Source organism: Sinocyclocheilus anshuiensis, unplaced genomic scaffold, assembly GCF_001515605.1.
Source record: "Sinocyclocheilus anshuiensis isolate Anshui unplaced genomic scaffold, SAMN03320099.WGS_v1.1 scaffold183, whole genome shotgun sequence".
Taxonomy (NCBI): Eukaryota; Metazoa; Chordata; class Actinopteri; order Cypriniformes; family Cyprinidae; genus Sinocyclocheilus; species Sinocyclocheilus anshuiensis.
In genome coordinates, this window is record NW_015548309.1 from 2362013 (window position 1) to 2385202 (window position 23190).

General features: G+C 37.6%; 1 long non-coding RNA gene across 1 annotated transcript; it reads left to right on the forward strand.

Moving 5' to 3' along the window:
• The first annotated feature begins 1018 nt into the window (after positions 1-1018).
• Positions 1019-16501, forward strand: LOC107656275 (uncharacterized). Its single transcript, XR_001630546.1, has 2 exons — positions 1019-1049; positions 16431-16501. It is a non-coding gene; the product is annotated as an uncharacterized LOC107656275 (long non-coding RNA).
• Positions 16502-23190: the final 6689 nt, after the last annotated feature.

Genomic DNA, 23190 nt, shown 5'->3' on the forward strand with positions numbered 1-23190 from the left:
ACAGAACAGAAAAAACATTGTGACAGTAGATTATCTTTAAATGGCTGTTCTGTATTTGGGCTTGTATAAATGAGGCTCTCCATCTCCTTCCCTCACTTGGCGCTGTAACCTGGATCAGTCCTGGCAGTGTAAAGCAACTGAATGATGGATATCTGAAACTCTAGAGTTCTGAACTGATCACAGTCAGATAGGATAGTTATTAAAAAAACAGGCTCACAGGAATGATTGTGGTGAATGAAGAAGTCCAAGAAGATTGGCACGTCTTCATTTCTTTCAGATCTGTAACTTGAGGAGAAGAATTTAAAATTGATTTAATGTGCAGCACATACTGTGCCTCCAAGAACTATTTGCAAACGTAAGGCACACCTATAAAGGTCTGAAAATCATTGTGTAACTTTAGAAAAAAAGAAACCCAATGTAATTTATTTAACCCTTATGTTGTGTTCTGATCATTTTGACCCGCAGAGGATTTTCTTTTCTCCCTAAAATACTATTTAACATTATGGCATTGGAATAAAGCCTACGGACCTTACATACACACAAAATATACATACACCCCCCCCCCCTAAAAAAAAAACAAACAATTTTTTATAATTTGGTAACACTTTATTTTTGGGTCTCTTAACAAGTTGCTTATTAGCATGCATATTACTAGAATATTAGCCATTTATTAGTACTAATTAAGCACAAATTAATGCCTTATTCTACATGAACTTATTCTTCATCCCTAATCCTACCCAAAACCTAAACTTAACAACTACCTTACTAACTATTAATAAGCAGCAAATTAGGAATTTATTGAGGGAAAAGTCGTAGTTAATAGTGAATATGTGTTCCCTATTCTAAAGTATTACCGATAATTTTTTTACCGATTTTTTTCCCCTCACCTTGTTACACTTGAGGTGTTCCCAGTCAAAAATGACCGGCCCACAAAAAATTGCTTATAAATTTCTTTTTATCACCAAATATTGGATTCAATCTTTTTATCAAGTTGTATTCTTTCAATTAACACAGGTTTTGTATTTCTTTTTTGATCTGACTGATCATAGGTCTCACTGGTCTAAGCTTATGCACCTCAGTTTTTGAGTGAATATTGCCAAAAATATCCACAAATTATGCTTTTTTTTCACTCCAAAACTGAGATCAAGCTCAGATCAATGAGACTTATGACAAATCAGTTTGAATATTTGGCAATAATATAGAATATATAGCGTTACAAGAAATTTGCAAGCAATTTTAAAAGGCTGGCCATTTTTGATCAAATTAAGTGTTTAGCTCTAAAAAAAATACAAAATTTCACTTTGCAATCAAAACATTAGGCAAAAAAGGAAATGTGTTAGGTTTTAAATTATAATACATAAATAATATACTGCAAGACAAATGTATTTGGACAATTTGTAATTGTCAAACATTTTTAAGTGTCAAAATACTTTTTAGGGCCCTTTCCTCTGAATGAAACATCAATTCTATGCCAATCTTCTATGGCTTCTTTCCAATGTAACTGTATTGTTTTGAAGATTCCCATTTTCCTGTGGTTTTCTCAGCCAAAAAAAAAAACAGGATATGAAGAAATCACACATGTTCCCCAGAGAACAGCCCTCTCACCTGCTAATCAGTTGAACTTGGATATCGACGCACCTGTGGGGGGAAACAGGGGGCCGCAGTACTCAAGGTAAGCCGTTCCACACAGCTGTGAAGGGGATGTGACACACCTGTGGATCAGCGATAGGAAAACATAAACTACATCGCATCTAAAGACAGATACGTTTTCACTGAGCTCACCAGGATCGAGCATATGGAGCACGCAGAAAATGCCTAATTTTATCTAAGCAGACAGCTGATGACCTGCGCATAAACACTTCGTAACTGCAAAAGAAACATGCGGTTCGCCGCAGACAGCACGCCATAACTGAGATGCCTAAAACAGCTTCAGAAGATGTAAACCCAGCACTTTTTGGACCAACAGTGTTTTGAAACTGGACCTCTCAGACCAAACGGTTTAATCAGAAAAGTGTTTTACTTCAAATCAAGCAATATGTTCCTTCTCCTACAACAACCTGCTAAACTAAATATAGCATGTGGCCTGTGGTGTCCGTGCCTCATAATTCAGTCTGGATCGCTCTTGCAGACAAACACAGAAATGTTATTTTCACACGTTCCTTATCACCCATCCGTGTTGCAGGATTTAGCGCTAAACTAACACCTGCAGGTCAGGTGGCTTTGCTCAGTAAACAGCTCGTATGTTAAGAAAGATGTTATGCTCCTGTCAGAGTGGCCACACCAGGTGGAGCCGCCAAAGTCACTCGTGTTTTGATATAAACCAACTGCCGAGCACCAATACCTGTTCAAGGAAATCAGCTAGAGCAAACAAATACATCTCGGGCCCTACTAACACTGCCACATCTGACAACCATTAACCATGTATCAATGGATGAGAGAGAGAGAAAGAGAAAGAGAGAGTGAGAGAGAAAGAGAGGGGGAGCGAAGATTTAAATTGGCCAGATCTAGTTTCACAGCTAGTAAATAAACGGAGATCCAGGCATGATCCTTCATTAGTGATGGAGGGGCCCTGGAATGTTAACGGAAAGATGCACACCTGCACTAAAGGGCCACAGTCACTCCACTACAGTAGACTTCAGCCGATCATCTGAAACACTGGAAACAAACAGCTGAATTTCATTATTTCACACTAAACTGAATGCATTCTGTAACAGGGGCCACTGACTCTCATGTAAATGATTTCATTATACACTCAAATTTAGGTTTAAAAAAAAACCCATTACTCCAGTTCTCAGTCACATGATCCTTCAGAAATCAGTCTAATTCAGTTTTCACTTCATTTCATAATATCAGTGTTGAAAACAGTTTCACTGCTTTTTTAAGCTTTCATCTTTCACTTGGATGTTATAAGTTGCACTGAGTAAATACAGCTTGATAAAATAAAAACTGTCCTCTTCATTTCAGGCTGCAAAGCAACAAAATGTGATTATTTTAAAGCCTGTAGTCCAAATGGTGCATTATAATGCACTAAAGTTTGATCAACAGTAACAGGAATCATTGCAACATGCATTGAGAGAGGACTGCCAAACTTTCACTGCCAGAATAAAATAACAATTGTGAGTCAATAACATCCCCTTTTTGAATACAACAGACCAGATGAGTGCATCAGGACTCATTTAACAAAAACATACCCTAGATTTTATTTCCACTCAGTTCAGCACAGTTCTTTGCTGATGAGAAATTTGCTGCGTTAAGCGATTCCAGAGTGCCAGGGCGACTGAAGCACGCTCAAAACACAAGGAGGTCTCCTGGGAACGCTACATTTTTACAAAGCAAGGAAAGGCTTTTGCATTGATGGCTGAAAAGTGAAAGGCGCACATATTGGTAACAAGGCCCTCCAGAGCAAGCGTCTACATCAACACAAAGCTAGAGAGAGCAGAAAAGAGCGAGACAGACACGAAGGCGAGAAAAGGTGGCTCTGCGCTTGTTTCAATTGGCACACCTGCTTTGAAAAACTTGGCTCAAATAGAGAGGTCTAAAAGTTAATTACACCCTCGGTATGGCCAAGAGAAATGTTGCTAACTGACGTAACCTGATAATAATTTCAATTTTGCTGACAGTTATAAACTCATCAAGTTGCAGCCTAGGGCTTGCACAAAGAACGCCTGTGTCTTCAAATTCAGTCCCACGACTAATTCACTGCTACTCTTGACTGTCTAAATTAGCGTCTTAAATTATAGTACGAAATATTTCCTGGTTAATAAAGAGCGTTCACAATGCACATAGCTGTGCACGCTTGCTTTAGTGTTTGTGTTGCAAAACGTGCTGAAAACAGCATTAAACTTAACACGCAATCGCACTTAGCACCAATTTTGTTTCCATGGCGCACAGAAACATGAGGCACAAACACACACAAGGGAAAGCGTGAACGTCTGTTGTTTGGATGCCAGTGACACTGACATAATATAATTTGTCCAACTTTTCTCACTGTAACTTGTCAACTACTGGCAGCAGTTGTGTAGTATGTGATCTTATATGTTTATTTAAATTTGCATATACATACAAAACGAAGCACTGTTGTTGTTGAAAAAGGTGGTTTATTTGTGCCAGTAGTCTCATGAAATCATGCAATGTGTTAAAAATATACAATGGGAAAAAAAATCATGGAAAAATAGGGCAAAATGTACTGTATTAATAAGAAGGAATTTTCCGTATTGATTTTTTACAGGTGTTTTACCTGTATTTTGAATTTCATTGTGTTGTGTTTTAGGGTTAACGGAAACGTCTGTAAAATTAATGGATAATGTCCTGACAGAAAATTACATTTTTTTTTTTACAGTGTAGTTCACCCCAAAATCAAAAGAAAGAAAAAAGGAAAAAATATTTTGCTTAAAGAAAATGTTTTCGAGGATCATTAAGGTATCTGGCTTTGTGGCACTGTTTTATTGATAACTAAGCACATTTAAAAATAATAATAATAATAAAAATAACGGCATTGATACAAAAGGTTTTAATTGTATAGTGAGAAAAAAATATTTACAATTATTTATTTAAAGTGTAAAGAATTATTTAATAATAATAATCATCATAATAAAATGTAACAAAAACATTAAAAATACTTTAGTAACACTAGAAAGTGTTTTAGTTATGAGAATCTAATAAGAATCACCATTATTGGAATAAAATAAAATAAATTAATTTAAAAAAGGCTGGACGAAATGATTATAACACAATGTTACATTGCAAAAAAATAAATAAAAGAAATAAAATATTAAAATATAAAATAAAATAAAATAAAAGGTGATCTGGATTTGTTTTCATTTTAATAAGCTTTATCCAATAAGACCATGACAAACACATTTCACCATCTCTGCCAAGGAAAACAGGGGAAGCAGTAGAACAGCTTTTTTCTTTCTCTACCCCTCTCTCTCAAGGTGTTTTTTTTTTTTTTTTTGCGTGGGTGTCCGACTCAGGAGAGTTCATGGGCCTCTCCGCAGAACAAAGGCTTTCAATCACACTACACAACACCACCCACATCATCCTGCTTTCCACTGCCACTTATTAATATTAATCACCGTCAGAAAGTAAAAAAATAAATAACTTGCTTTAGTGCTACATTTGTAAACATATGAGCACAAACAAATAAATGTTAATATAAAAACAAATTAACTACAGAAGTTTGTGATTGACCAATCAGAATCAAGTATTCCAGAGCACCATGTGATAATTACACACATAATCACTCACAGCTCCAGCCCTGGTACAGACATTAAAGTGTAATTTAATAAGGGACTCTGAGAATCCTCCATAACTGTTACACATGGGATTTTATCTCAACTACAACTTCTCAGATTTCATTGCATCATATCTGAGCTGAAGACACAGCAGAATGGAACAACAACCGAAAAACTGTCACAGCCAACCGAGCGCACTTCCAAAATCATCTGAGCAAACTCACCACAACCTGCTAAAACACAGCAGAAACACTGCGGCATCTAATGGCAAAGCCCTAAATAAAGGGGTCGTTGCTTAAGAGAGTCAAACGCAGAAAACTGACCATGTCAGTCAAACCCTCCCTCATTACACCAAACCCATCATGCTCCAGTACTGACCTTAACACTGAATCTGTACACACATGCCACATGTGTCATAGTCATAGTCACAGACAGACAGCCAGTGTGTGTGTGTGTGTGTGTCTGTAGATTTCTTTTGGACTGAGAGGACAGCTGAAGGTCACGTAGACGTTGAGGCAATCACCCTAATGAAAACAAACGAGGGAGAGTCTGCTCGCTTTCTCCGTAATCAAAACACATCAGCCAAAGAGATAAAGAGAGAGATCTAAAGGGTCAGTACCTCAGCATTGTTCTTTAATTTACTGTTTCCAGTTCAGGTCCACTCGAGGGGAGATTTAAAGGCACATGGAAACAAAAGGGGCTGAGAGAATAACTCCAGCACAAACACAGAGGCTGGAGACTTTACAAGCACAGTTGATTTACGATCTCATCTTTAAATAAGAGAGAATGATGCACAAATGCACATGAACAAGTGGAGTTTTGGGTTAAAGACGTTTGGGTAAAAAACAACGGTGATAGTGTGGCATAGTGTTGAAAAACACCATCTAATACTAATATGAGTTTTGTGGAGTTTAGTCTGTTAGCTTTCACGCTAATATATACACACACAAATACTCCTAAAATGTGACTAAACTGTTAACTTTAGCAAATATACACAAAATCTACAGTCTTTATAAAATATCGATGACTTATCCTGCACTACAAAGAGTTTTGTCCAATCAAAAGCTTTCAAGAATAAGACTGCAAAATAGTTTAACTTATAATATTGTATTATAAAAAAATAAGTTGTTTTGTATAAGACTATAGGAGTATGTTTTACAATAATATACAGTACTTACAGCCTTGTGTTTACATTCTATTAAGTTTTTCTACTTGAGAAATTTACTATAAATTTCTGAGCCCACACCAAAATTTGTTAAATATATGTATATAAATAAAAATATGTGTGTGTGTGTGTGTATCAGGCACGGATTAACGCACAGGCTTGTCTAGGCTGCAGCCTAGGGTCCCCACGTGTGCAGGGGCCTCGGATTGGCCAGACTGTATTTTTTAATTAATTTAAATTTACTTCAGCGCGAAAAAAGACCCTCGATTGGTCCATAAGAAACATTAAACGAGGATTCGTTGCAGAAAGTCTGACAAAATTATTGTCTTTGTTGCAGCATCTCTGAGAGTTTGCACGATCGTTAAATCGAAACCGAAAGTGAAACACGCACGCGCATTCAAAAAACTATTTTAATACCCCGTGTTTTGAAACTGACTCCCTGATGCGCGCAAATTAGGCTACAAAACATATCTAGGCTGTTATTAGTATGTAGGCTATAATAGGTTGTGTTGTCTATAGCTCTGTATCATGCTTTGAAAAAATGTGGTCTCTATTTGCACTTTGAATATTGAGAGAGTAGCCTACTTTGATGATGGCTGCACTTATTGTTTGCACTTAACATGACTAAGAAATAACTGTGTTGTTTATTTTTTGTTATTCATACTGTTTTTATTTCTATGTTCAATTTGTGAAAATGAGTTCAGTTAGGTGGTCAAGCGTTCTAGAAGCTCATAATTCATGTAGCCTACAGTTGTAAGGTCTGAAGAGACATGAAATCATACAGAAGAGAAGCAAGGTAGTTAAGTTTGTGGCAAAACCTTTTACAGTGCTTGAGTGTTGTTGTCTTATACTACATATGTCTCGTCTTGTCTTGTCTCTTGAGTTAAGTGTCGGCATTAATGATAATCAAACAACAAAAGATGAAGAGAAAATCACTCCCTGCTCTTGACAGAATAGCATTTGTAGCTTTTATAAGGATTTATATAGTGAAAATTGTGCCCTACCATCACATTCACATCAATGCAACCAATAAATAAATTGCTACTAGAGCACAAAATTGTTTAAAAGAGGACATATTTCTTCACTGATCTAGTCACTTGATTCTGCTCTCAAAAATGCACCAGATTTATGCATAAATTTTCTTACAGGGGGGCATACCCCCAGAATCCCCTAGAGGAAACACTGTAGGATTGGCTGTCTCAATGTATGTGTGTGTATGCCAGTTCAATTTACTGTTTGCTTGTGGACAATGTATGGCACTAAATACATTTCTCCAGTAAAGCATAATGGTTAAGGGGGCCTCACACAAAGAGCAGCCTGAGGATCATGTGACACTGAAGACTGGAGTAATGATGCTGAAAATTCAGCTTTGCATCACAGGAATAAATAGCATTTTAAAATATATTCAAATTGAAAAGTTTTACATTTTAAATTGTTTATTTTACTGTTATTTTAAGCAAATACATGCAGCCTTGGTGAGAATAAGAGACTTCTTTTAAAAAGTAAAAAACAATTCTTACCGACCATATATTAGTTTGGAGTTGTTGACGCAAGGATGCTATTATAAATAACATAAAAAATTATAAATAAATGTAAACATAAATAAATGTTAATGTCCCTGCAAAAAAAGACCAAACTGTGAAAACCAGCTTGATGGCTAATTAAGAGCAGCAAACCACTTCAGGCTGGTTATTTTCAGCAGGTGTAAAGGCACGAGACAGGAGCAGACAAGAACTGCCTCTTCATTAGCATGGTGGCTAATTAACGAGCAGTTGTAAATCAGTCTGAAACATGAAGGCAGCAGCAGGGGCTGCAATATCCCCCGACTGAGCGAGAGAGAGAACTCATGAGTGTGAGATCATTGAGACATTAGCACTGATCAATAAGCAGAAGCCTACTATTGCATATAAACCATCCCAATGGAGGCAGTGCCTCAGGCAGGGTAGAGAGGCAGGAAACATTGGCTTTACATGGAGCCCACTCGCTCTGACACTCATTCAATCACACACGCCAACAATTCCTCTTGACTGAGCAGCAGGTGTGCGATAGGTTCTGACGCATCTCAAGACATCTCAATAAAGGCATTATTGTGTTGTCAGTCTATATGAAACCGTCATCCTGTATTACTGATGGAAGGTAAGTAGGTTTAAACGCCTGTGGAGCGAACCAAGGTGAACGTAAAGGCCCTCACAACAGCAGCTGCTGGGAAAATATGGGATAAAAGCGTTTAAAATGCTTCTGGTAACCAAACAAGACCTGAGAGGGGAGGATGCTGCTTTTTATGCCTCTTCATAAACCCTATAAAATAGCTTAACAGGCACACCTTTTTTTTTTTTCCCTGTTGACGTATTTCCTGTTTAAACAAGACGTTGAAAAAAAATGTAAATGAAAAAAACTGAATGAAATAAAATAAATGAAGACATACAGAACATTGAACAACTGGATAAAATAAATAAATAAATATGAATTATGTACAGAATGCTACATTAGCATAGAGAAACCAACATATAGTCAACATGAAATTAAAAAGGGCCCTATATACTTAATTATTATACATTACCAGACTTACTACAAATTATGAATAACATAAATAAATGAATAAATAAATACAGACAGGGTTATTTCAGTTAACTAAAACAAAAAAAAAAAATCAAAATACTAAATAAATAAAAACATATATGTGAAAAATAAACATTTCATCATGTAAAAATCATTAAGACCAAAACTGAAAAAAATGAAACTGAAATATAAATAAATAAAATATATATAGATATATTTACCAAAAACAAAAACTTTTAAAAATGACAAAAAAAAAAATACAAGAGAATTACTAAAACTTTAAAATTAAAATGAACAGAAAATATAAAAATAAAAACAAATTAAAAATATTAATACAAAAAGTGTATATTAATGATAAAACAATACTAAATCGAGATTAATCTTGACTACAAGATTTTATTCTAATGGCAATGATTAGTTGTCCAATTATTTAATAATGGAGACAACAATGTTATCTTCATAAGTTCATAGCTGTTTTCTCATTAAATTTGTGTCAATATTTTTCCCCTCACAGTTATTTTCTTCATACTTAATTTCTTTAGCAATCAGTCATAGACTGACAGATACACAAGTCCAGTTTCCAAGAAAGATGCTACGGCCTAAATGTGAAAAAAAACCTATTTAAAGAATAACAGCCATGCTATTTTGTCCCCTCGACCCGCTCGCAGGCCCTGTGAGTCAGCAAAAGCTGCTTTGTTGGGAAGAAATGCTCCACTCTAAGCTGAGAGATAGAGAAAGATATTTCATCTTGACTGTGTCAGACAGTAACAAGCAGCCGCACCAGGATGCAGTAAACAGCTGGCAGGGCTCCAGCGCAGTGCAGCGGGGGTCTGACACTTATCTCCCTCCATCACTGCCTCGAACGGCCCCTCTAATGGACCCTTCAAACGGCCGCCACGGCATCCATATTTTATTTGTATGTGTGTGCTTCGCTGTAGCCTGTGGTTTTGCCGGTTGTTGACACCAACTGCTTTAGCAGTGTGATATCTTGAGTGCAGTCAGAAGAAGAAGGCTGGCAGCTAAAGAACCGAGTGGCCCACAGATGCTACACAGCTAGCACTGGAAGCCAGAAGCCTCAAACACTATAGAACCACACATAAACTGTCCTAACAAGTGGAAATTGATTAGACATTTACAGAACGCTACATTAGCATAGAACAAATACCAATGTATAGTCAACATGAAATCAAAATTCGCCCTGTATACGCTCACAATCTTTTAGTAAATGATTTAAGATTTTCTATATTTTATTGTTTTATTTTATTTTGGTTACCGTTTGTTTTTTTTAAGTAAAAAAAGTTTTCGTTTTAATAAATCTATTTTAGTTTGGCCTTAGTTTGAACTCCTCCACTGAAGGGCTAAACCCCAGAAATTCGCATGTTGACCCCCCCCCAAAATAAATAAATAAACCCCAGAACTCTCGATTTAAAGCACAATGGTGTGAGTTGCTTGAAAAAACAAACGTCCTGAATGCCTTATTTTAACCCGATCTCCGTTTTAGCATTCCGCTCCACAAGCGTAATCAATTTTTCATGTTGATGTGGGAATATTTGTGTAGATGCAGCAAATATTTCCTATGTTATGGGAAACAAAAGGGCATGTGCGGATGCGAACGAAACACCATCGTGAGACATCTTTGAAAGTTCTCCTTCAAAGTGACGCCTGCCTCCGCGGCCACGCCGAGGGGATTTGTGCTATTAATTGAAGTTAATTTTCTGAGAAATCAGTTTGCCGGGCACGTTGGGAAGATTGATAGCCCTGGCACGTCCCAGCACTCGGGAAAATGACACTCGTCTTTTATAGCCACACATACTTTTATCATTCCAAATCAAATTATAAACAGAAGGCAAGGCTCGCTGGAACCTGGAGGAGGAGGGAGATCTCCATAAGATTAATTAGGCCAGCTAGGCTAAGACAAGGTGAGGAAGATGGGGGGAAAAAAATAAAAACAGCAAGATGGGGGTCAGCCTGACGAGAGCGAGCTTCATTGTTTGGAAGGTAGTGGAATGGGAAGTCAATTGGACAATAGCTAATTAGCAGAGGCTAGTCAAAGGCAAGGAGGCAGCTGGCCGCTCTTGCTTTCTCCTGGCCCGTAATGCAGAGGGCCACGCTATGAACCCTGCATTTAATTAGAGCACTTTGATACCCACAGGAGAGCGCTGCCCCCGGGCATCCTAAACACTGACTGACACCAGGCAGTTCCACCCGCTCCCTGCACTCCAATTAGAGACGCACCAAGCTGGGAGGAGTGCCTTCCCCTCTACATGCAACCCTCCCTCGCGCCAAACAAACCCACGCCAAATTGGCATTTGGATTAAACGGCATGCCGAGATGCCCCGAAGGGTGGCGGGCTGTCTCACCTGGGCTAATCTAGGTGTCATTATAATAAGGATTCATTTTCGGGGCAGAGCAGAACCTAGGATGGTCCGAACGGCGCCCCGGTAGCTCGGAAAAACAGACCGGGAGGGCAGCGGTGCGAGTGCAATATTAATGTCAATGTGACTGAATAAATGATAACAATACTGGGAGCTTTGCTGCGTTACAGTGGTGTATTTTTAATGCATGGGGAAGAGTTTAGGATGCGCAAACATGTGGTGCATGAATTATGCAACCGCGATGCTTTCATCTCGGCATCTGCATGTTTAGTAAACAAACTGTTTCTCTTCTGGCAACAAGATGTAACTGTAAATAATAGATATTTAATTCACCGTCGTTTGCCAACGGATAACAAGCACTTGTTGTGTTTGCTAATTTGTTGTATTATTCAAACAATCTCCCCGGTCGCTTCTTATCTCAGCAGGGTGATAAACAGATATGCATAAAAGCGAGAAAAAAAAAACAATGCATGCATGACACCCGAGCCTAAATATTTTTTTATCACAACAAGCAGGGAAAAAAAATACCATTGTGTTCTGACATTTATCTCTATATGAAAGAGAATTCAGTGCCACGGGCCCAAATGAGATGAACACAAAGTAAATATCTGAATACACAAAGACGTGACAAGCCCATTGTGAACTCCAAACATGCGCTGTCAGAACGGATCATTCCACGATGCCTTAGAAGAGGAAAAAAGCTCTTATGAAGCTGTCAGGAAAACAGGCCCGGATGGTTAAGCTGGCGGAGGACACTCCTCTGACAGCACAGTGATTGAGCGCCTTGTTTATCTAGGCATCAGTTTGGAGTTGCGTGTAGTTCAATACGCACTGTTTGATCAAAGATTAACTTTATCGATAGAGGCTGCCAAACAAACATGTGCAGGTAATAGTGGGACAGTCACTAACAGCTTTGAGCTTTATGCTGGTTGCTCAAAAATGCAATAAAGCCAATTTGGCTAAAAGGCGAAAAAAACAATGCAAAGCTTTACAAATGATTGAGGACAAATCCACCAAAACGATCCACCTCCCCCTCAAAGTCAAGCCAATATCTTTTGGGTTTCCAAAGGGCCAAAACCTTAAAACAATAAGCTCTCGTAATGACCAAAGACAGTCATTGAAATCAAATGTCAAAACCACTTCTAAGATTTTGAGAGAGAGGCTCTCTGCACTGTTTCTATACCATGTTATGTCAGAAGAGAGATATACAGTAATGAATTGGGTATTTTCTGAAGGCAGTGCCTTGTATTTGCAACAACAGCTTAGCTGGATTCAAGCCTACTTTTTGAAAAGCTTTGCACTAGACTTCTGACAGACCTACAACACAACAACACAAAATAAAAAGTTACCCTGTTTACTTCCTTAATGCGTTATACTGGTTTTATTGTGCATTTTTGTCTCATTAAACATCCTGTTATACTGTGAAAAAGTCCATCCCTTATTGTCCTTTCACATCAAAATCCACCAACATAGTTGTTTAGAACTGTTTTGGAACTTGTTTAGAACTGCATATTTCACTCCTGATTCAGATGAGAAAACTTTTTCACTGAAGAAAGCAATATTATGAATAGAGGACTAATGGTTTGAAGTTAAAAATGTCTTAAGGATGGATTTTTTTTTTTGCTTCACAAGACATTAACTGATGGACTGGAGTGGTGTGGATTACTTGTGGATTATTGTGTTGTGATGATCAGCTGTTTGGACTCTCATTCTGATGGCACCCATTCACTGCAGAGGATCCATTGGCGGACAAGTGGTGTAATGCTAAATTTCTCCAAATCTGTTCTCATCAAGAAACAAATTCATCTACTTCTTGGTCTGCGGGTGAGTACATTTTCATCTAATTTTTATTTCTAGGTTATCTATTTCTTTAAAATGCATTTTTTTTAACTTTTCAGAAGACAACAAGCTTGCAATAACTGTCTGCCACCTCACCATTCCTCATTTTCCAAGATCTCGTTTTTAGAAAACTGGCACCACCATAGGGATTGAGTCGTTACTCTATAAACATCACAGCAGATCTGTTGTTGGAAACAAAGTTCCATACATCCGTTATTACATTACTGATGGCACATTCATAGAGCAGCCCCCCTGGAGACTGTCAAATGTGCGATTATTGTTATGATTTGCTTTGGTCACAGTCAGCTAGGCATAATCAAGGCCTGGGGTTTCAGAAAATCAACATTCTCGCTGCCATGCTATGCTAGATCAAGTCAATTTGATGACAGGCTGAAACACGACATGGTGTGTTAACTAGGCCTGTGATGGTCTGGAGTTGGGGGGAATATGGCAATCACAGAGGTGCTGAATAAGAAACATACATTTCTCCAGGTTATACATACATAAATGCAAAGGAGGTCAAATAGTTTCCCTGCATATGTACTTGCGTGTTTGATTTCATTTACATTTGTCAAGGTTGTCTCGTTTATTTTATAGCATCAGCTTCATATGGGAAAAGTTAATATACAGAATATATTTGAGTAAAAAGTCCAGAGTATGCATGCAAGTTAAAGTTTGCATACAAAATTAAAAATACTCAATTAAATAAATTGAAAATGAAAAAAGTTACTTCTATTAAAAATGATACATAAAAAAAAAAAACTGTTTTATCCTGGAATTAGAAAACCTAAATATTTCTTAATATTTAAAAATATTACTTGCCGTTATTTTAAGATTTAGATTACTAATAAAATAAGCCATTTTTTCAATTATACTCATGATTATAGTTAACTAAAACTAAAATTAACCATAAAATAACATTTTCGTTACTTGAAATAAAATAAACATTAACTGAAATAAAATTAAACATAAAAACTTTTTATTTCAGCTAGTTGCCAAGACAACATTTCTCATTTTTATTTAGTTTAACTTGATGTACTAAAATAACTAAAATTGAAATAAAAATAAAAAACTACATAGACAAAAACTACTAAAAATAACAAAGACAATAAAATTGTTAAAACTTTAACTAAAATAAAAAAAAAAATGGAAAAGAAAAAAAAAATTAAATATTAATAAAATCTTTAATATTATATTTTATGATACCAAAATAACACTTACCGTCATGTTGACAATATAATTATACAAATACAAAAAAATAAATATTTTTTTTGGAAGGTAAGCATAAAAAGATAAGCATTTCCACTAGTAATAGGTGATAACATAGGTGACAATTTTGTATGCAACGGATCTCAGGCTGCCTGGCGGACATCTCGGCATGGATGAAAGAAAAATGACTAAATGTAAATGTAAATGTAAATGTGGCTGCACATCTTGAAAATCGTTCTCGATTTATCTTTTATTGTCCCTGTGAGTATTGAGTCGATTGACCCAAGTGTCCAATCAGCAGTAAATGTGCATTCCATCATCATTCCAGGCTCGACCAAACATCTGACATCCCTTCAGCAGCTGTGAATCATTACCATTTGTTATAGATTCTGTATATCAACAAGGAAAACATTAAATAAAGAGTTCCATATGTTAAATATGCCATTTCTGTGCTGGACGCTAAATGGTTTTGGGTAATTTAACACGATCTATTCGAAGAAAGAATCTCACCCCCCTCCGGTCCTGTTGGAGCAGAAGGAAAAGAAAAGAAAAAACCTGGGATGGATAGAAAACACACCGTACGCGCACACACAGACAAGTACAATAACATTTACATTGGGAATCACAAATTGCAACGTGTTAGATACAGTGCTTGGCACCCTGCAGGCATTCAAAGAGGACCTGTTGCGTCCTGGCAGAGGCCCAACATTGCCTATTAATGGCAAATGCCAACATACGCAAAAAAACAAACAAACAAACCTCGTCCAGGCGGTGCGACTCTGTGCTACATTAAGACTTCAGTCTGTGACAGTTTGCCGCTAAACTGTTGTAAACACCTCTCACCCGAGTGCTCTGTGGCTAAATTAATGAGGGGCTTCCCCTCGCACACATGGCACCACGCCAGCGACAGGCGGCAGAACGGAAGGGAAAATCTCCCATCATGCAAAGTGAAGCTGAAGAAACCTTAACCGGAGAGGACAGAGACATTGCAGGAGTGTAGATCGCATTGAGAAGCTCACACACACTCAAGGCTTTTAGCTGAGCTCATTTACAAAATGTTCAGCGGCCCCCGTACCGCCCACTTTCCTCACTTCAAAGTAACTTTATTAGACAAGAGATTAGTCCGCACTTAACCCCTAATGAGCCATATGAGTAAGCCTTCTCGATGCCGCGTTTTATTTGATAGTTTCAATACGAGTCGGCAGAAGGGGAGGTCTCGCTAAATGCAAAAGCCACCTTGGCTGTTCCTGGACCGTAACCCCTCTCTTTTCTGTTTCTAACTGCATACAACTGTAGCTAACACCACTTCTTCTTCATCGTCGTCTTTTCTTTGCCTACAACCCCCCTTTTTCCTCATCCGTTTCTTTTCCCCCCTTCTTTTTTATTGCAAAATAGGGCAAGGTAACTTGCAAGGGGCCTCCTTGGGGAATTGTGTGATATTTAACTATGGCTACAGTGGCATTTACTAATTTTATATGTGCAGAATTTATGTCACATTCTTATTCAGGGATTTGCAGAGCGGGGAGCAAAGGTGGCCACTCTCTGTCCGCTGTGTATACAGTGGTATTAAGTGAACTATTCGCAACACGTCCTGTGACATGTACGTTGCTATTTTGTCCATAACCATCGCGCTCTCCCCCTTGCGTCACAATTAAATTCTAACCTTAGCATTTGGAGACACCGACCCGCGCAGAGGGCGATTTGTTGTCTGAGTGCCACCGCTTCAGATATAGATTGTTCGGGCACGTACTGCAAATGTATGACACTTTTTTAACCCTCATATTGTGTTCTGGACATTTTAACCCGGAGAGGATTTTCTTTTTCCCAAAATTGCTAGTTAATGTTATTGCATTGCACTTAAACTTACTGACTTTGTTCACACAGGGTATAACAACTTCCCCCCCAAAATTGATCATTTTTGGGGGATCTTTTTCTCCACCTTGTTACACTTCACGGTCAAAAACAACTGTCCTACAAAATTTGATTATAAATTTACCACTATGCTATATTATCATCAAAAATGTCTAAGAGCTGGTTGATTAAGAGCAGGCCTCACTGATCTGAGCTTATGCACCTCAGTTATTGAGTGAACTTTGCCAACATTATCCACAAATTATGCTTTAATCACTCAAAACCGAAGTGCATAAGCTCAGATCAATGAGGCCTATGACCAATAACTTCCAAAAAGAAATACAAAAACCTGCGCTAATTAAAAGAAAACAAGTCGACAAAAAGACTGAATCCAAGATTTTGTGCTAATAAAGCATAATGACAAATTTACAAGCAATTTTTAAAAGGCCAGCCGTTTTTTTGACTAGGAACACCAAATTATGTAAAGATTTACACCACAGCACAAGGGTTAAACCGAAGTCCAGTGAGAAAACACTGCTGCATTTCCTGAAAAAAAATTAGCTATTGAGGAATCAAGGACTGGATTAAAGACAGCAAACATTATTCTTGCCAACTCAGAACTTGAGTTACAAAAAATGGGAAGAGTCCTGATAAAAAAAAAATCTCTTGTGGAGGGAAAAAAGGGTTCAACGGATTGACCTAAGGGGCTTAGAATCAAATTGCTCCGGTATTGTACTCCCTCCTTTTTGCAGTTCTGCCGGTAAGCTCCTTATTGATACACATGTGCTGAGACCACCCATACCTGGGGCTCATCCCTCTGTCAGACTGCTGGTCGTCCGAGAGGCGGGGGAAAAGACATAGTTCTTCTCTATTCGAAAGCTAATGCAAAATCCCCTGGGTGAGATTCCGTCTCCTGACTCAATAAAATAATTAGCTTTTTGCTTGGGAAGGCTGTTAATCAAGCCCCGTTACATATGCGCAAAATGTATTTCCCCTTATCCCACAGCGCGGCTACCACCGCCACTTTTTATCTCTTAAAGTCACCGGTGTGCACTTCCACCATCGCCTTATTAAAGCAAAAGAGATAGATCAAAAAAGAGCTTTTTTAACTTAGTGTTTAGTCTACATGAGGAGAGATTATTCATCTCGGACTGAAAAGTAAAGCTCGTATCAGCAGAACGGCCTTAAATCTGAAGTGCGGGTGGCATTGTGAGCATTTTCATTCAAATAAATAGCAGCCATTTTTATATTCCAACATGTATAATTGCCAGCAGTCACTACGACCATCTGTTATGCTCTGATCCCTTTCTTAAACATTGTCATAACAACTACAAGCTTTTAAACACAAAAGTCGATGAGAAATGAGAGTCAGCGCGGTATGAGAATTAACGAGAGTCGTACAGCAGGGAGACGGGCCGATGCACTCGCTAGCAAAAAGCGACCGTCTGACAACAAGGTGGCGTCCCTTCATCTGATGACTGTTTGCAACTTACAGAGGCTCTAAAATATGGAGCGTTAATGCAGGTCCTGACACATCTGCATGTTTCTGTCTTACCAACTCTAGAACAAACAGAAACCGAGTCAAGAGGTTAAGCTAAGCATGTAATTAATGACTTTACAGTGATACATTCCTCCCTGCTCTCCTTCCTCTAATTAATGTGACATTCTCTGTTTTTGGCCAGTGTGCTGTCTAGCTTTCTCTTGGGTGAATCAGTGATGTAATTAACAGCATTTGAGGGACTTTAGGTTTGTTTCTATATGTGATGTGGTACCATAACTGTTGAAGCTAAAACTAATACTGAGTCACAAAGGACAGATGAGTACTCAGACAACATTAAAGGAAACCAAAATCATGTCATTGCAACCAAAACACAAAAGGAAATGTTTGGCATAATGTTTATGCTGCCCTTTTCTATATAAAGACATTCAAGCTCCAAAAAGGCATTAAAACACAATAAAATTAGTCCATACACCTTGCATGCAATTGTCTTCTTCTGAAACCTTCATGTGAGAAACAGACTAAAATTTAGCTTGTTATTCTCTGAAAATCTCATTCACACTTCTGCATATTCAACTAACACTGCACAATGCATCATCATGTGTCAAGTTTGGCTATACAAAGAATATTTTTAGCAAATAATGAGTTAAATTTAAGTCTGTTCCTCACATAAAGCTATCATGTGGCTTTACACTTTTAAAATAATAATAAAAAAAAAACAAGCATTAAAATTTGAAATGTTTTGATTTATAGTTGTTTTAGGTTATTTAAATTCACCCAATCAACAACAGTTTATTTTATTTAATATTTATTTACTTATTTGCAGCACCATTTAAAACCCTCTATATGAAGCAGGGCAGGCTAATTTTAAAAGTGTGATTTCTAGACCTGGAAAAGTCATCTAAATTAATACAATCTTGTGAATTTTTATATATTTCATGAATATGAAATATACTTATACATTAATATACTTATGCCCCATTATGAAGTAATGGGGCTTTCAAATATTGTTGATTACAATTGGGGCCTTGGAGTCAAAAAGGTTGGAAACCACTGCTTTAGAAGACCTGGAAAATAGTGCACAAATCATGTGGACTATTTTGATGGTGTTTTCTGGTCATTTTTGGAGTTTGACAGCACCTGGTCACAATATGCTTTCATTATATGGAAAAGGGCAGCATGAACATTCTACTAAACTTCTACTTATGTGTTCCACAGATGAAACAATGATATATGTGTTTTGAACAGCATAAGCTTGATTAAAAGATAAAAATGTTCCTTTTTGAGTGAACTAATGCTGCAGATATGAGGACTTTGAGTACTTCATCAATGCTAAACCTGCATCAACACATGAAACCGCATGATATCCGCAATGCAACAAAAGTTGTTATGTGGCAGCATAACCCAGAACTTCCAAAGTATCCTACATTTTCAAAAAATTACCTTTAGGGGTACAACAACCTTATCTCCAGTTTTTTTCTGACAAAACAATGGAAAATAAATGATATTTTTTACAGTATGCCCAGTAGAGGTGAATAATACTTTGTGTCTGACCACAAAAAAGTCTGATAAAAAAAAAAACTTGCCAACACAGACAGTTGCGAAAACAGCTCATAAATGTAGGTATCTGATGAAGGATCCAGCCTCCAGTTCTTCAGGGTAACATAAAAAAAAGCCCCATCTCGGATCTCCTTTCATCCTGCCTGACCCATTGCGGGCCACATTCCTAATACATAAGCCCATCTCTGGACATTGTAGGGGAATCCAGCATCAACCAACAAAGCAATCAATAAAACATGCAGGGCCAGGTGTTCAAAGCCATGGTAAATGCAGCTGACGCGCAGGAGAGGCCTACAGACGTGCATGTTTTGGCAGATGTGCAGAGAGGTAATGAGACACACACACACAATACAGGCCACAGTAGGAGGAGCGAGACTTCGGCTCGCCGACCCTACCACTCACGGAGAACAGAGAGAGGGGCGGATGGTGGGATGGAAGATCCAGAAGAGAACTGGAGAAGTAATCACCAAATCTTCCTGAAAAACAGGGCCGGACAGTCACTAAATCAAGACTGTGAAGAAAAAGACTCATTTTAGGTTTCATTTCAAAATCTAAATCCAATCCAAATCAAGAACTGAAGTGATTGGCCGTGAGGGAACTACAAATAGAGTGAAAAAACACAAGCACACACTTCCGAAATCAAATTTGATGCCAGATGCACCCTCGAGTACCAGCGGATGCATTTTTCATAGGCCTGTGAGTGAAGATCTGCTTTTTTTGGTTATTCTTGAAGTCTCTCTCACAGGTTAAAAACAGCTTTAATTGGGTCCAGAGGATACAACACACCACCCTCTACAAAAGCGTAATTGAAATTAAATCGAGACATCCATTGCTCAACACAATCACCTCGCTAAAAATGATTGAAGTTGCATTATTGTCAACAGAGGAGCTTGGAAATCTGTGCAATGCTTCATAAGTTTGGAAATAAAATCAAAGCAATCGAATCAAAGTTTTACCATAACAACAGGAGGCGGCAATATTGTCGTCCTCCTGTCAGTCGATGGGTTAATTGGGATGCGTGGTGATTCCTCTGTTGAGCAAACACGCGCTTTGAAGGTGACTAGGAGAAGTGCACGGCCCCCCGACTGTCCCCCGCTTGTCATTTATCATAATTACTCCAAGCAGAAATTAGAACCAGCCCCTGTTCAAATTTTCCATCATGTCTGTTTTCCTTGGACACGTGCACCTCGTCATCACTGAACGAATCAGCTGTCAATCATCTCAAAGATCGCTGTCCTCAACTCCCTGAGGTATGTGTGAGAGAATGAGATGCTTATGGTCAGGATTAAAATAAATAAATAAATACATAAACAGAAACTAGTGTTCTCATAAATGTTTGATGACATCTGTATTGATTGCAGGTGTTTGAAGCTAAACAAGTGTCTCCCAGACCCTTAGTAGGGTGCACAGAGACACATAATTACATGGGAAATGTCTGGAGTGGACAGAATCTATTGCAGAACACATGAAGAGGGAAAAACTGTTGAAAAAAATAAGTCAATATGAAATTTTACTTCAGTAATACGACGTGTTTTCAAGTAAAACATGATATTCGGTGACAAAAAAGGAGGGTGGGACTGGATTGTATCCTTTAAGAATTGATTGGATGATATAAAAGATTTGACAAGTGATTCACTTTTTATTTTTTTGACCAGTAATGTATAAAAAATGCTGACTCCAATCGACTTTAAAGTGACATATTTTAACTGTTCTACTTCACCCAGAAGAAAATGTTATTGTTTAGAGATTAAACTTCCATAGAATTCTGTATTACATTTCAAATACATTTTCAGAGAAATGTAATGTTTTTCCCAGTTGTTTCATTCAAATGTCTTCTAAAATTCCCTAATGAGAAAATGGTTGATGTGCTGGAAAACTATAATGTTAATGTGTATATCAAAGATCATTTGGCCTTGGACAAATCTGAAGGGAAATATTCATATTGAAATCACTGACCTTTGGTTGCAGACTTTGGAAATATGAGCACAGTCTGTTGAGATCTCTTCTGAAACTCCGAAAGAGACAGCCGTGAGGGGAGAAATATTTTCATCAGGAGATTTAAGCAAAAGTGTTCATTTGCTTTCCCCTCAACGTCATGTCTGCCTAAAGAAAAACAACTGATATTATTACAAGATTATGTTTGAGGATGAGCAAATGATTCATTCATTCTCTCAACAGCCATGTTTTGATCCTGAACGAATCAGCATTTTTGAACAAAATGGTTGAATGAATGATTCAATGACTTACTCATTTAGACATCCACTTGTTTTCTGCTTGAATGAATTGGTTCAGTGAATGATTTAATGACTTAATGACTCAAGTGACTTGCCATCATCTATCGATGTATTGATGTAACCAGCAGAAAGAATGACTACATTCCCACCACTAATGTACAAACTGACAGTCCAGGACTGAAACTAACTAAGCATCTAATATCTGAGAAATATATATGCAGGGAACAGGTAAGAACAGTATGTTGGTATTTCAAGAGCTCAGAGGCACCAGTGTGACAAGTGGCTGCTTTTTACATTTGCAACAGCTACATATCAACATGCATCAAGTTGATTTGTAAAGATATGGCATGACACAAAAGGACTCATGCTTTTGTTTTTTTGGTTCTTGAGATGCTCATAATCCATCTTTAATATCATATCCGGAGGAGTCCACATATGTAACACAAGAAATTCCAATTTGTTGCTCAAAAAATTGAACAGTTATGAAACACTCATCAACGTCTTGTTTACATCTGACCCTGGCGCTGGCTCTGTGTGAGTGTGTGTGTTTGTTCTTAGCCATTCTAATGTTTTATACTACAGCTTCCACTGTCCGGGTCTGTTTGTGGAGCTGTGTTCAAACATTACTGCGGGACATCGCTAGAAGCTATTACACACGCCTCTGCAGCCTGAGACCGAGCTTTATTTACCAGAAAATGTAAGAGGGTCACATCACGACACACACACACACACACAGACAAATACACTTCCTGTAGAGGTCAGTATAGTAATGCCACAGATTAGACATGCTCTCTAACAACATGTACACACACACACACACACACAAACACACACACACACACACACACACACACAGGAGAGGCCAGATGTACCTGCTTTTGTTTTAAAAATGCTCAGAATTATCTGTTTGTCTGTCTGTCTTCGTTTTTCCTTTTTTTTTTTTACTTTCAACCGAGAGCCATTTAAAGTCTGTCTTATTAACTTTGCTTTTCTAGTTACAAATGACAGTTATATTCTGCCTTAATGTTGCTTAATTTAAAATTTTTGTTTTTGCTTTCAAATTTAGTAAAAAACTTGAAACTTGAAAGGCACTGAAGTCACATTTTAAAATGCATTTAAAAATGTTAACAATTTTCATTTAATAAGAAAATATCAAACCCAGTGTGATCGTTCAGGTTCTAAATAATAGAACTTTAAAATTTAAAATGAATACAAAACATATGAGGATACTTTTGGGTTGTCAAACTGTGAACCTGAGGGAATTATGTTGGGACTAGATTATTAAAAAAAAAATCTTATTACAAAAATGTCAACAGATATTTTTTTTTAACTCCAAAATCGCCACAGTATTACTATCAGACACCATCACTGTACTACAGTACTGCCATGGCACTCTTTTGTAGGTTGCACTTGAAAGATAAACACTATACAATTTCACCAACATCTACTTTAACAAAGCCTAGAGCTAAAAGTGTAACAGACATCTGTAAATAGCACAGCAATACCACATCTCTCATGCAATCATACAGGCGTAATGTAAAAAGCTGATATAAAATGCTGCTGCTAAAGGGGAATTGTGTGATTTCTTTTGTTAATTAATTCCATACCTGTCATTGCTCTCAACTCCACAATCTTGACACATTCTGCGTACATGTGTATGCCACAT